We start from the raw sequence: 12,689 nt of genomic DNA on the forward strand, positions 1-12,689 counted from the left end.
AAAAACAATTCTAAATTCTTATCAATCAAATTGTTGATGACTAAAAAATATTTTTAATGTACTTGAACTATTTTATATAATAATCAAAACATAAACATACATTACAGAGTAAAAATTATAAACTTGGAAATTAAATATATGTATATATATATATATATATATATATATATTTTGGACCACGTAAATTAAATTTATATTTGAACCTCCGAACGTTGCCTATAAGGGTAGCACGGGTTCCATATGAGTTATGGTAAGTGTGTAATCCACCTAAGAGAAGCCGGGCCGGGCGTGACATGAATAATGGGCCTACGCTCAAAGGGATGTCCAAGTCCAACTTTACAATGTATGATCCATTGCAGCCCATACATGTATGAAAGAGCGATTTTTCACCGTTGTAGTTTCGAATGCAAGAGTGAGAGCAATTTTGTGAGAGAAAGTGTGCAATCAAGAAAGGTTCTCAAAGTAGAATCCAACATAAACTCATTTTCTAGTTTTCCTTTCTCCACAGGCACAATATAAATACACCAAAATAAACTTTTGCTCCAGTTAGTAACTCTATATGCTACAGAGCAGAATATAATAAAAGAAAGAAATCACGAATCTAAAAGGGCACGAGGAAATGACCAAAATAAAGTCTCAAAAGGTTGTTTGAATTTTTCTAAATTGATTAATTGTTGATTGCTTATAAACTTTATCATTATAATTTTCTTATAGTTATATCCATTAACATGTTTAGTATTAATTACTTATTTTCTAACTGTTTATCACAACATTCATTAACTATTTATTTTTCCAATAATCTCTCCTCTCTTTTGCCTTTTTGGTTTTTTACAATCACAAAAACTTAAAATTTTGAATAAAATTGCACCAAACCTAAAAAGCTATTAAGCTTTTGTGAACATATGATATTGATTTAGTTTTAGAATTAAAAATATTAAAAGAAATGATAACAACATAAATTAACACCTTTAAAGATATTAATTAAAAAAATTCATTCATTGCAAATACACATTCAAAGTTAACAAAATAGACTGACTTGACTAAGTTAACGAAAATAAGCCAATTAAAATATAAAGTTTGATTTTTAAATTTTAAGTTGGAATTAAATTTATTTTTTAATACTACTCATTCAGATATATTTTTTATTAAGGACAAATAAATCTAATTTTTTAAGCATAAAATACTAGTTTGGATAAGACTTGATTAGTTTCTATCAAATAGTTTTTGCCTAAAAGCCTAGAATTTCTAGACAATGGCATTATGTTGAATAAAGTAGCATTTGAGCTACCCTTTTGCGTGCTTCTCTTGTTAAAGGAAAATTTACCTACCCATATGTTTAGAGATATTCCAAACAAAAAGGATTTGCATTTTATAAAATACCAAAAAAGAGAAGCTTAAGCTATTTGGAGGACCTTCTACCACTTAATCAAGCAAACTTCTTTTGTTCTCTCTATCTAGTCCCTCCTCAATATACACGGCTTTTGAATTAAACATCCAATTAGTTTACAACAAGCAATGTCTTTTATGGTTCATGATGGTGTGGATTAACTCTAACAAGCCACGCCCATGTGAAACAGGTAAGAGGTGACGAGGCAAAGTTCGTGAATCACTCTTGTTTATAGATTTTAGGATTGGATAGGTAGGTTTTGGTACATGCAATCGTGGTCATGGAGTTATGTGAAATTTAACGATTGTGCTTCAACATACAAATAAATGTAAACCATTTTTTTTATGATCACAATCTTATTGTCACAATGAAAAGCTCATGATGTATATTAAAATATTAATAGTTAGCATTGAAGTTAGTTTTAAAACTATATCAATAATAGCTGGGTTTCCTTTTTTCTTATTCACTATAGGCTAGAAGTACACAGATTAAAAAATATAGTTAATGTTCTTATTTTTATAAAATATTTATTTTATATTATCTCTTCTCATTTTCTCTATTGAAGTGTTCAATAATGAAGCATATAGTGTTACTTGAGAAATGATTAAAAAAAATATAATTAACATTATCTTAAACCTGTAAGTGAACAAATACGTAGGACTATTTTTTTTTTCTCAAATAGATAGATAAAAATTGAGATAATATTAGTAATATATTTTTTAATTAACTACTTATATAGACATTGTACCTCGGCAAGAATTACTCTCAATTTAGGTGGGAAAAATTATTCCTATATGATTACCACACCATATCTACTATCATTTGTTGAGAAAAACTGAGCAATGTTATGGATGGCATTTCAGAGCTTTTTCCTTTTGTTTTTTTTACCCTTTGAGCTGTAAATTTATGCACAATTTTTTCACTTTCGACAAAATCCTTATTGTTAATATTGACCCTACCTTTCCTCCATAATTTGGTGGTTATGATAATGACTCCAATTTACTCGACACTTAGGTCCATCACAACATTAACAATGAACCAATAATTAAGCCTTTAAATAAAGCATGAACCATAATTTTCCCTGTCCTAAGCTAAATTCATTGCAAGGTGATGTTTGTGTCGAACGTCGTCACCATATTTGACCTTAATTACTTATTTCAGTAATCATACCATGCACTGAAAATGATTTCGATTCAACCATGTCAACCTTGCTTCTGAGACTAACGTAGAGGTACAACGAGGTCTTTTAATATTTCCAAAAAACGTCTCGTGGACATTGTCAACTTGTGCTATATAGATTATACTACTATGATATAAACAAAAAAGTCATCTCCTATCATATAACAGAAAGAAATTATTAAACCATTGTACACAGGTTGTCATCAATTATTGCCTTTAAACATATACAAACTTTGGCTGCAAATGGGATTGCATACACAAACTTGGTTGTTTAAAATATTTCATCCCTTGGCGTAATAGTTTGTCTTTGTTAAAAGCACACATTTTGCCTTCATTGTGTTTTTAGGCTCTCAAAAATTGGTAATATTTTTGTTCGGTCATTCATTTATTTTATTTTTTCTGAATGAGTCTCATAAAATATGTGTTACAAAATTTTCCTTTTCATTATTTTTCTATTTTGTTTTTCTAAATATCACATGTTTTTCATTTAATCTCTCATTTTAGGGGATCAAATAAATTTATATCATTTATGAAAATTAAATAAAAAATTATGATATTTAGAGTGCTCACAAAAAAAAATATAAAAATCAGAAAATACTGTTTGATAAAAAAAATTATTATGAAAGTTTTGCTTAAAGTTTTTTTGAAAAATGGGGATACACGAAAAAAAAAATTAAGATAATAATTTGAATGAAACAATACATATTTTAAATAAATATTTGTGAAAAATCGTTGTACAAGATTTTCTTTGTATCTACTAATTAAGGAAGCTGAAAAACATGTTGACTTGATCTATTCAATTAATGCACTTTCACAGGCCTTATCAGGGCTGAGCATTAGTGAGGTAGCATGGTTTGGGTTGGAATTACTCAATCCAAAAATAGTTATCTATATGAATATCTTGGTTTGCTTTTATCTGATTTTAATCTTAGATTTTTCAGATGATAAGTTGATCAGATAAAAAGATCTTTAGATGAATTATAGTGGATTATGCTCTCTCCACCGTTGCACCAAAGTTACCGTTATTAAATCTTTAGTTTTGTCGGTTTCGGTCAATGGATAAAATTTGCGTACCTTGAACCTTACTAGCTTATTAAATATGAAAATATAATTGTTAGGCGTAATGTGTCTTTTTAAGTAATCTAATATCACAGACATATTTTCATAGGAGATAATTACTTTTTCAAATTAAGTACTTTCACAAGAGAAGTGGTTAATTCTTTCGCTGAAAAGTTTATTTTCATATATAAAACTTAAACTTGAAATCTTAATTGAAATAAATTAAAATATGTTACATGAATCAATTACTCCCTGAATATATATATATATATAAACAAGGCCAAGAAATCAAGGAAACAAAAGGTTCTTCGACAATAACACTAAACATTTGTTATAAAATTAGTTCATTGATATTTCAATTGTTGACATATTTTGTAACAAAATCTTGCATTGTTTTGATGAAAATAAACAACTCCATTAGTTGTTTGTGATTAAAAATTGTATTATTTGTTCATTAAATTCATAACATTTTTTTTTGTTAAAAAAACAGATGTTACATAATTTTTTATAAAGCAAAATGGATCATAAAATTAAAAAACTATAACTATTTTTTATAAAATATAAATCCCTGTAAAGAAAAAGTGAAAATCATTCGTACCCTTCTAGAAATAATAACAGAAGCAGACAATATTTCATTAATTATGAAGACATTGACCAAGAAAAAAACTAGTTCGAACTTTATATAAAAAATAGCAATCTAACTGTGATAAATGAGGAGGAACAACACTGAGAAAAATGATTGAGGACAAAGACAGTAGAATGGATGGTGGGTTGACCTAGACATTTGATTTTCCACACCACACATTAAAAAAAAAAAAAAGTAGTAGAAGAAGAAGATGCGCCAATGGAAGAGAACATTGGATATAAAGTAGCAAATTCCTAGATTGAAGGCCAGCCAACTCGTTTAATACAAAAGCACCATCCAATATGTCTGTATCTCAAAGAGAGAGAGGAAGAGAGATGTGCATGCATGAAAAGTAGGAGACCAATTAGAAAGGGTATTGTTATTGGAGGGCCTACAATATGTGACCTATGACAATTATTGGAGTAGTTACTCTTTTTTGTGTTTTGTGATGAAATGAAATGTGTGGGATACAAAGAAAGCGTTGTTTCTAAGCTGACTAAGAAAAACAAGGGAGGAGGCAAGAGTGAAACTAGAAAGAAATATTGAAGGAAACTTTTAGAAAAGAGTTGGAGTAGATATGGTGGGCAAAGCATCTACAAAAGTTGGGAATGAAATGAAGAGGTAAAAGATTGTCTGGTGACCAAAAATTCAACTTTTTTCACACACCCAAACCCTTGTATCTAATCTCTTTCCCCCCACATTTTCCACCTCACACAAACTTTTTCCCATTCTATTTGCCTTGGATGCTCATATGGTGTTCATGGCCTTTAGCTTTAGCTTGTATTTGATTATTTGCATAGTGTTTGGATCATTTATTTTTAATTCTTATTCTATTTACTGCAAAAACATCATATATCAAAGAAAATAAGGAAAAACATAACTTCAATTATATTTAGTTGTTCCTTTACATGCAGCTATTAAGTGTACGTCCGATTTATTTTCAAAAAACAATTATTATGTTTAAATTATTGTTAAAAATTAAGATATTACGTCTTCAAACGCTATCTTAACTACGCATACACTAACTAATCACACATTTAATTTGACCAATTACTTGTTAAGTCTCGTATTTAACACACAAGCACGTAAAGCTGTATTACTAATCGAAGTACATATATCTACCAAAAATAAAATAAAATCAAAGCACATATAATTGATGTTTGAGCGGGCTACAAGTAATTCATGTAAGAAAGTCTCTCCAAGAGCCATAATTGAAGAGGCAAGGACGAATATGGTCTAGGAATAACAATTTCGATCTGCTAATAATGTATAGATATTATGATAAATTTTAACAAAAGTGTTAGTATAGATATTATGAATTTATCCTTATAATGTATTGTACTATATCGATAAATAATTAATATTTTAAATTTATATTAATAACTTATTTTTCATTAAATAAAGATTATATTATACTTAATATATTTTATTAATTAACAACTGCTATTTTTAATAGTGACAAAATGTAACATTTGCCGCCATAAATTTGGACCCACCCCATCCTTTCCATTGAGCAATAACCTTATGGTGAGGTGACCTAGCACAATTATGAAGTTAGAGACATACATAACCCCTAAGTTTGGGGAATATATAGTGCAAGGTAACTTTGGTAAATGGCACTGTTAACATCAGACCTCCAACAGGGTGGTCCTATTAGGTATACCTTTTGACCACCACATGGGGAGAAGAAGTGGAGATAAAGTGAGAAAAAAAATTAAAACAAAAGAAACTCTCATTTATCATTGCTATGTATAACCAATGGATAGAAGTGCCATGGTTAGAGAGAGAGAGATAAATGTCCAAGGCATTTACTAGATATAGAAGGCCATAAAAGTGTGGCTGTTTTATTTTTGTTCTGTGAGTTCTACAAAATTGCCCTTCATAGCTTGAAAAGTATAATGATAAACACCCTTTTGTTAAGGAATTCATGTAAGCACTTTTGTCCGCAAGAAGCCTCCTCCTAGGAGTGAGGGGTTCAATTATTATTATTATTAAGAACAAAGATATATGCTATAAAGACACCTACATTTGTCTTCATCAAAAAAATAAAATAAAAATGCAAACATTTGTCAGCCTTTTCTTCCTTAGATATGAATTTGTCAGCTAATAATTTTTAAATTTATTAAGGATATTGGGTTGGCACAAATAAAGCCCCCTCGAAAAGTTACTTTCACTCCATTAAAAGCCTCAATAATACACTACTTACCGACCATATCTATTGAAAATATTTGTTTCACTTGAGAATTTAAAAACAAATTTTATGCAGATGGTGAATATTAAAAATATATATAACATTTTAAATAATCATATACTTTTTAAAAAAAAATTAATTTTAACTGTTTATGTTTAATTGTACAATATAAATTTATTTTTCACATATAAAAAAAGCATTTTTAATTGCTAGAAAAATGCCTGAGTGCGTGTACTTTTGTTATTGTGGGGTGGAAATTGCGTGTCTGTAGGAAAGAAATTTACTTATTAAAAAGTAAATTTCATTAATTTAATCATTAAATCATATAATACTACCTTTATTAATTAAACAAAATAAACATTCATAAATATGTAATCCTAAAGTTCAGATTTACTTATATTTAAAAAATATATATTTTACATTAAAATAAAATTATTTAGTGAAGTATTAAATGTTTTTTAATTTTAAAAATAGTAAGTCTGATTTACTCATTGAGAGCTCTTAAATTTTGAATTAATAAAATTTATGTTTATAAAATGTTATTAAACAAAGAAAGTTAGCTAAACACACGTATGTTATGTAATTTTTAATGAAAAATTATTAAATATAAATTCTTATTGTGTAGGCGTCCCTAAACACCCATTAAACATGGATATTCCAACCTTTACATAGTCATAACAAAATATGCACTAAACCTGATAATATTAATTGAGTAATGCATACAATAGGATAAATGCATCAATAAGAAACACAAGATCCTTTCCCCTTTATTTTGCCTAAAAAGAACGAATTTTCGCATGAACTAAACAATATTTATCAAACCAAATCTACCATCAATGGACAGAATAGTATTACGAAGCAATTATAGAAACCAAACAACATAGTGCCAAATAAGTTTAGCCTTCTTAAATTGCCACTTAATTAACAATCCATGATGCTGAATATAATTCTTAATTCTATCTTAAGGTGCGATGATAGAGAAACCAACCTAATCATAAAAAGATGATCAAACTCGGAGAGATAATGGACAAAAGAAGAAAAGGAGATCTGAAACCTCCTGATGATTATTGCATAACCCACATGATCAATTCTACTATATCTCTTATATGTATATATATATATTCTTTATAATTCTTCTATCACTTTATGAAATAAATATTAATTAAAAATATATATTTTATTATCATAAAAATATAAAACTATTTAATATTTTTATTTAATAATTTAGAATTATTCAACTCAGGTACCGTTCTCCTGCAATATATATAGCAAAAACTGCCAAGAAAAGATGAACCTTTTGAGGAGTTAAACACTTGCAATTTCTTTTTGAAATGCATTAAAAGGGCAATTCACGTCATGAGAATTGGACTGAAACTGTAAAAGAAATTTGATCTAATAGAGTAATATATGGTTGTCAAAATCGTGGTAGCTCAATGATCAAATTATCACAAACCGTGAGGCACCATAGGACGACAAGAAAGAGTCAAGATGAGCACAAAGAGCCTTGATAAACATTCACAGTACACCATCCATTAGCCATCTCGGGGCTTTTCAATTTTATATTTTTAAGAATTTGGTGAACCAATCCATTTTATCCATCAACTTTGGTATGTTGAGCCAGATTCACTATTTCGTTTATTTTTTTATATGGCTCACTACTCGAAGTAAGCCAAGTTGGTTTCAAGGGAATATATAGGCATATAAAAGGATTACTATTGTTATGAAATAAGGAATCTTAAAATCAGATATGCATGGTAAAACTTAATTTCATTTAATTTAAATGTTGAAAAGTCATGCATAATGTATGATTAAATTTTGTTATTCTTATGATTTCAAGTGAGAACTTTTTTCACTTTTTTCAGAAGCCAAAATATTATTTTAGTAAAAGGAATAACTTATGTACAAAAAGAGTAATCAAAGGGTTAATAATCTGATAATTGCATTTATATATAAATTTGGCTTTTTTTAATATAAAAAATTACCAAAATATGATATTTTGAGAAAAATTACAAAAGTATGAAAAAATTTCAAAAATCGTCAGATCATCAAATGACATTTTTGTGTACTTAAAAAAATATATTATTATTTTTAAAATTACTAATGACAATTTTTTTAATATTTTTAAAAAACTTGTTTTGACTTTTTATAATATTTCAATTTTTTTTAAAAATTTATCATTAACGATTTTTGAAATTTATAATTTTTGTGTTGTTCTCTCTTTGCCAAAAATTGCTATAACTTTAAACTCTACATTTTAAATTTTTTTTCAAAATTATCATATTTTGGTATGCATAATTTATAAATTTTATATATTAAAAAATAAACATATAAATTTTGCTATATTTATAAACATTGGTGATAAAAGACTAAAGATAGTAAGATAGCGCTCTCCTTAGAAAGTTAAAATAATGAAGCGGTGGGAACATGGTGGTGGTGTCTTGGGCTATGCGCATGCTTTTGTGAAGCACAAAACTATGAAAGAGTCGAACCCATTATGGGGGTGAGGTGGGGCCCAGTATAATATTGGTGGATTTGATTGTGGGCCGTAGATTTTTGGGTCTTATTATGATCTGGTGAGGCAGAGCAGTACCTTGGTTGTCATGGTGAAGGTGTACAATCTCCGTACACGTGTCACAGCGTAGGATAGTGACCATTCATCAAGGAATGGGTGTAGCCAAGTTGGCCTTGTGGGTCGTGGAGGGTAAATCATGGGTCATTGTCTATTCCCACTGTCCACAACATTTGCAGCACATGAGACAATATGTCACACTCGTTCTGAGTTGGTGTCTCCGTATAAACTGTGCCACTAACTCACCCCTATTTCTCATTGGACCCATTTTTGTTCTTATGCTGTAATTCCATTTCCTTCTCCTCACTCCTTTCTACTCGTTTTCTTCTATGCGCGTGCACCCTTATAACGCCACCCATCTCATTTTCAACTTCAAACTTGTTCCAACTTATTCTGTATCTTCTTTTTTTGTTTTCTTTTATCTTTATTGAATAGACAATTCCTCCTTCACACATGATGCATGCAAATGATTGTATTATAAATGCAATTGACACGACCAAAGTCTAACTCTTTTTCCATTTTTTTTTATGAAATTTTAAAATGGATAATGATAGTTGAACGTAGATCACCTTTACTGCCTCTCATGTCCGGCGAATTCAATTTTTTTTTTACATTCTTGTTTTTATTATTTTCTTGTCTTGTCCACAAAGTATAATTAACTAAATCTAAAAAAGAACCAAGGAAAAAAGAAAAAAGAATACAATAATTAATAACTTGATATAATTTTTTAATGCAAATAAATAATGAAAGTTAGCACCATAACCAATAAAAATGTGCCTACATATTACCTGGTGGGTTGTTCTTAGTTATGTGTCCTTCACATGGGGTTTGGTGCCCTTGATTCCCACATTAAATTATGTACAGTCTCATACTATAACAATCATTTTATAATAAGCTTCGATCAAATGACAATAATTATACATCTACTGGATAGTACTAAATCCCAAGATGTACCAAAGAATTTCGCCAAATTAAGAGCCTAGGAATGCTCCGGTTTCAATGGGTTTGAGTAAATCAAGGATTCAATATACTATCTTCAGTGTATATTTTACTAAACCATCTTTTAATATAGGTTGAATTATCACGTAAAAAATATATATAATAGTATTATTAAATACTATAACTTTAAATAAAAATTTATTATTATTATTTTATATCTTTAGACATATATAGAAAAAATCAATCACTAAAAAGGAATGTGTTTTAATTAGTTTTATGTTAATTATGTATGCGCAAAACCACAAATTCAAAACCTACCAAGTTAGACGTACAGTACGTATATCCCCACTTTTATAAATTGGAAACGCAATGTTATTCAACTTCAAAGTTCAAGTTGATTCCATAATTATGAAATATGAATTATTAATGGTTCATATCAACTTCTGTGTATCGATATAGATGTGCAGAGACAAAGGTACTCTTTGTAATTGCATTCCTAATAGAATGAAATGACAAAACAATTTATATAATCAACCTTCTTATATTATTTTATGGTGACTTTGATCATTCAGTGTTTTCACTCTTAGTTCAGCGCACTTTTTGCAATGAAATATTGTTATAAGGTAAAAGTTTATAAGTGTTAGGCTATGCAGGACCATCAACATGCTTATACAACTCAAAGCACTCCCAAACCATTTTGTACAACCATGCAAGAATGTGAACAAGCTATGGGCATGGTCGCGCTTACACGTGCACGATCTCTTGTCAATTGCATGTGTGATGGTAATGGTGGGATGTGTGAACAAAATTTTACGTTATTCTAACAAGTGGTATCAGAGCTCGAATCTTCATATAGTGCTAATGTCACACGTAGATGTGGGGTGCACATGATGAACTCCAGGTGTGAGGATCCAGCGTAGGTGGACCTCCTGAAAAGGGTGAGGGTACTTCGAAAGCCCGGAGAAGGCAAGGGACCCTCCAAGGTGGGCTCTGGTGTTAGAAGACTTTGTTTGAAGGAGAGAGATTCTTGAAACGTACAAACAAAGTCTTATATTGACTATAACTGGAGAGAATTAAGAACATATAAGTATGGTAGATCTCTGTTAGAATAAGGTCTTTTGGTATCTAAAATAAAACCATGAGGACTTAGACCTAAAGTGTACAATATCATACTAATTTTTTATTTTAAAATTAATATTATTTAATCATCATAATAATCTTATATTATTAATTATATTAATTAAATAATTCAATGAATTTCAATATTAGATTTTTAAAGAGAGTGATTATGATGGATTGACTTATTTTTTTAGTGTTTTATGATAAATTTTTATTCTCATTTGACTTTAAGTTGTTGCCTAACAGATAATGATAAACTTAATTATCAATAAAAAAATAGTATATTTTTATTTATTTAATTCTCAAGATTAAAATTATTATTTTAGAAAGATAAGAGATTATAGATTTAGAATTATATCTTCAAGCACACATAATTTTAACATCAACTTATTTTAGTTAATTAGAAATATTATAATATATATTATTGAATAAATCATTATCATTGTAATATTTTGGATAACAATACAAAATTACATATTTTCTTCATGTACGAATGATATGATTTTACAAGAAAGATAGTATAATTAATACCTTTTCCTGTAGATTATGAAGCAAGGATTTAATTTTCTCTTCTCATGCTTCACGTTCTTTCTTTTTAATGGAGTTTTTCTTTATCTTTCTTCATGACTTTTGATCATAAGTTTCGTTGATATATATATATATATTGTCTCTCTTCCTCAAGAGTTACAACTTGAGATCCACAAAATGATCATTGCTTAAGGAAGAGATCCATCTTTTATCTTGTAATAATGATGATTGCTTTCTATCCTCTATATAAGGAAGAATGTTTGTTTGTAGAAGACAGACCGAACTGAAATAAAACTTTTGTTTATATTATATCATGTATTTTTTTTTAAATTTTCTATATGAAAACTTTATTTATGATGACTATCCTCTAGATCTTGTATATCAAAAAACTTCTAGGCAATGGTCTAATTGTTACATTCTTTCTTATTATAGCTCTGATAGATTGCATAAGCAGTTATTTGAGAAAAATGCATAAGGGTTGGTCAAAATATCAAAAAATACTGATAAATTCTGTCATTGTTATTATATTGAAGGCTCCAAGCCAATGTCATAGTTAGAATTATGGAAAGACTTACATTGTGGTCTTTGGTTTTAATTCCATTACTTATCTGAGTTTATGTTTTTTTTTCTCAATTGCGTTTGTCGTAATATTTTGAGTTTTTAAATACTCAAGTCATTATCTATCATAAATACATTTATCTTTCATAGACAAAGAAGGAAAAGAAAAAATAATATAAAAATATTATACAAAGGCATATATTTGCCACAAAATATCAACTATAAAGATACACATTTATAGCAAAACATATCAATCATGTTTGTGTCATTAGACGTTATTGCATGGCTAAGAGCCATCAAGAACAAGTATAACGATCACAAAAATAATATAAAAGACTAAGAGTCCTCTACATCATTTCCACAAAGACAAAATAACAAGTACTAAGTTTGCAATATTTTATGCTATTAGAACAAAAAATTTCAAATAACAAGCAATATAAAAATTGTAACACCGAAGATATAACACAAAAATAACAATAAGAAAGATTACTTACAATGAGTATCAAGGCTTTTTCGTTTCACTTGCGATTGATGT

This window comes from Abrus precatorius, unplaced genomic scaffold, assembly GCF_003935025.1.
Source record: "Abrus precatorius isolate BTA unplaced genomic scaffold, Abrus_2018 Scaffold9, whole genome shotgun sequence".
NCBI lineage: Eukaryota > Viridiplantae > Streptophyta > Magnoliopsida > Fabales > Fabaceae > Abrus > Abrus precatorius.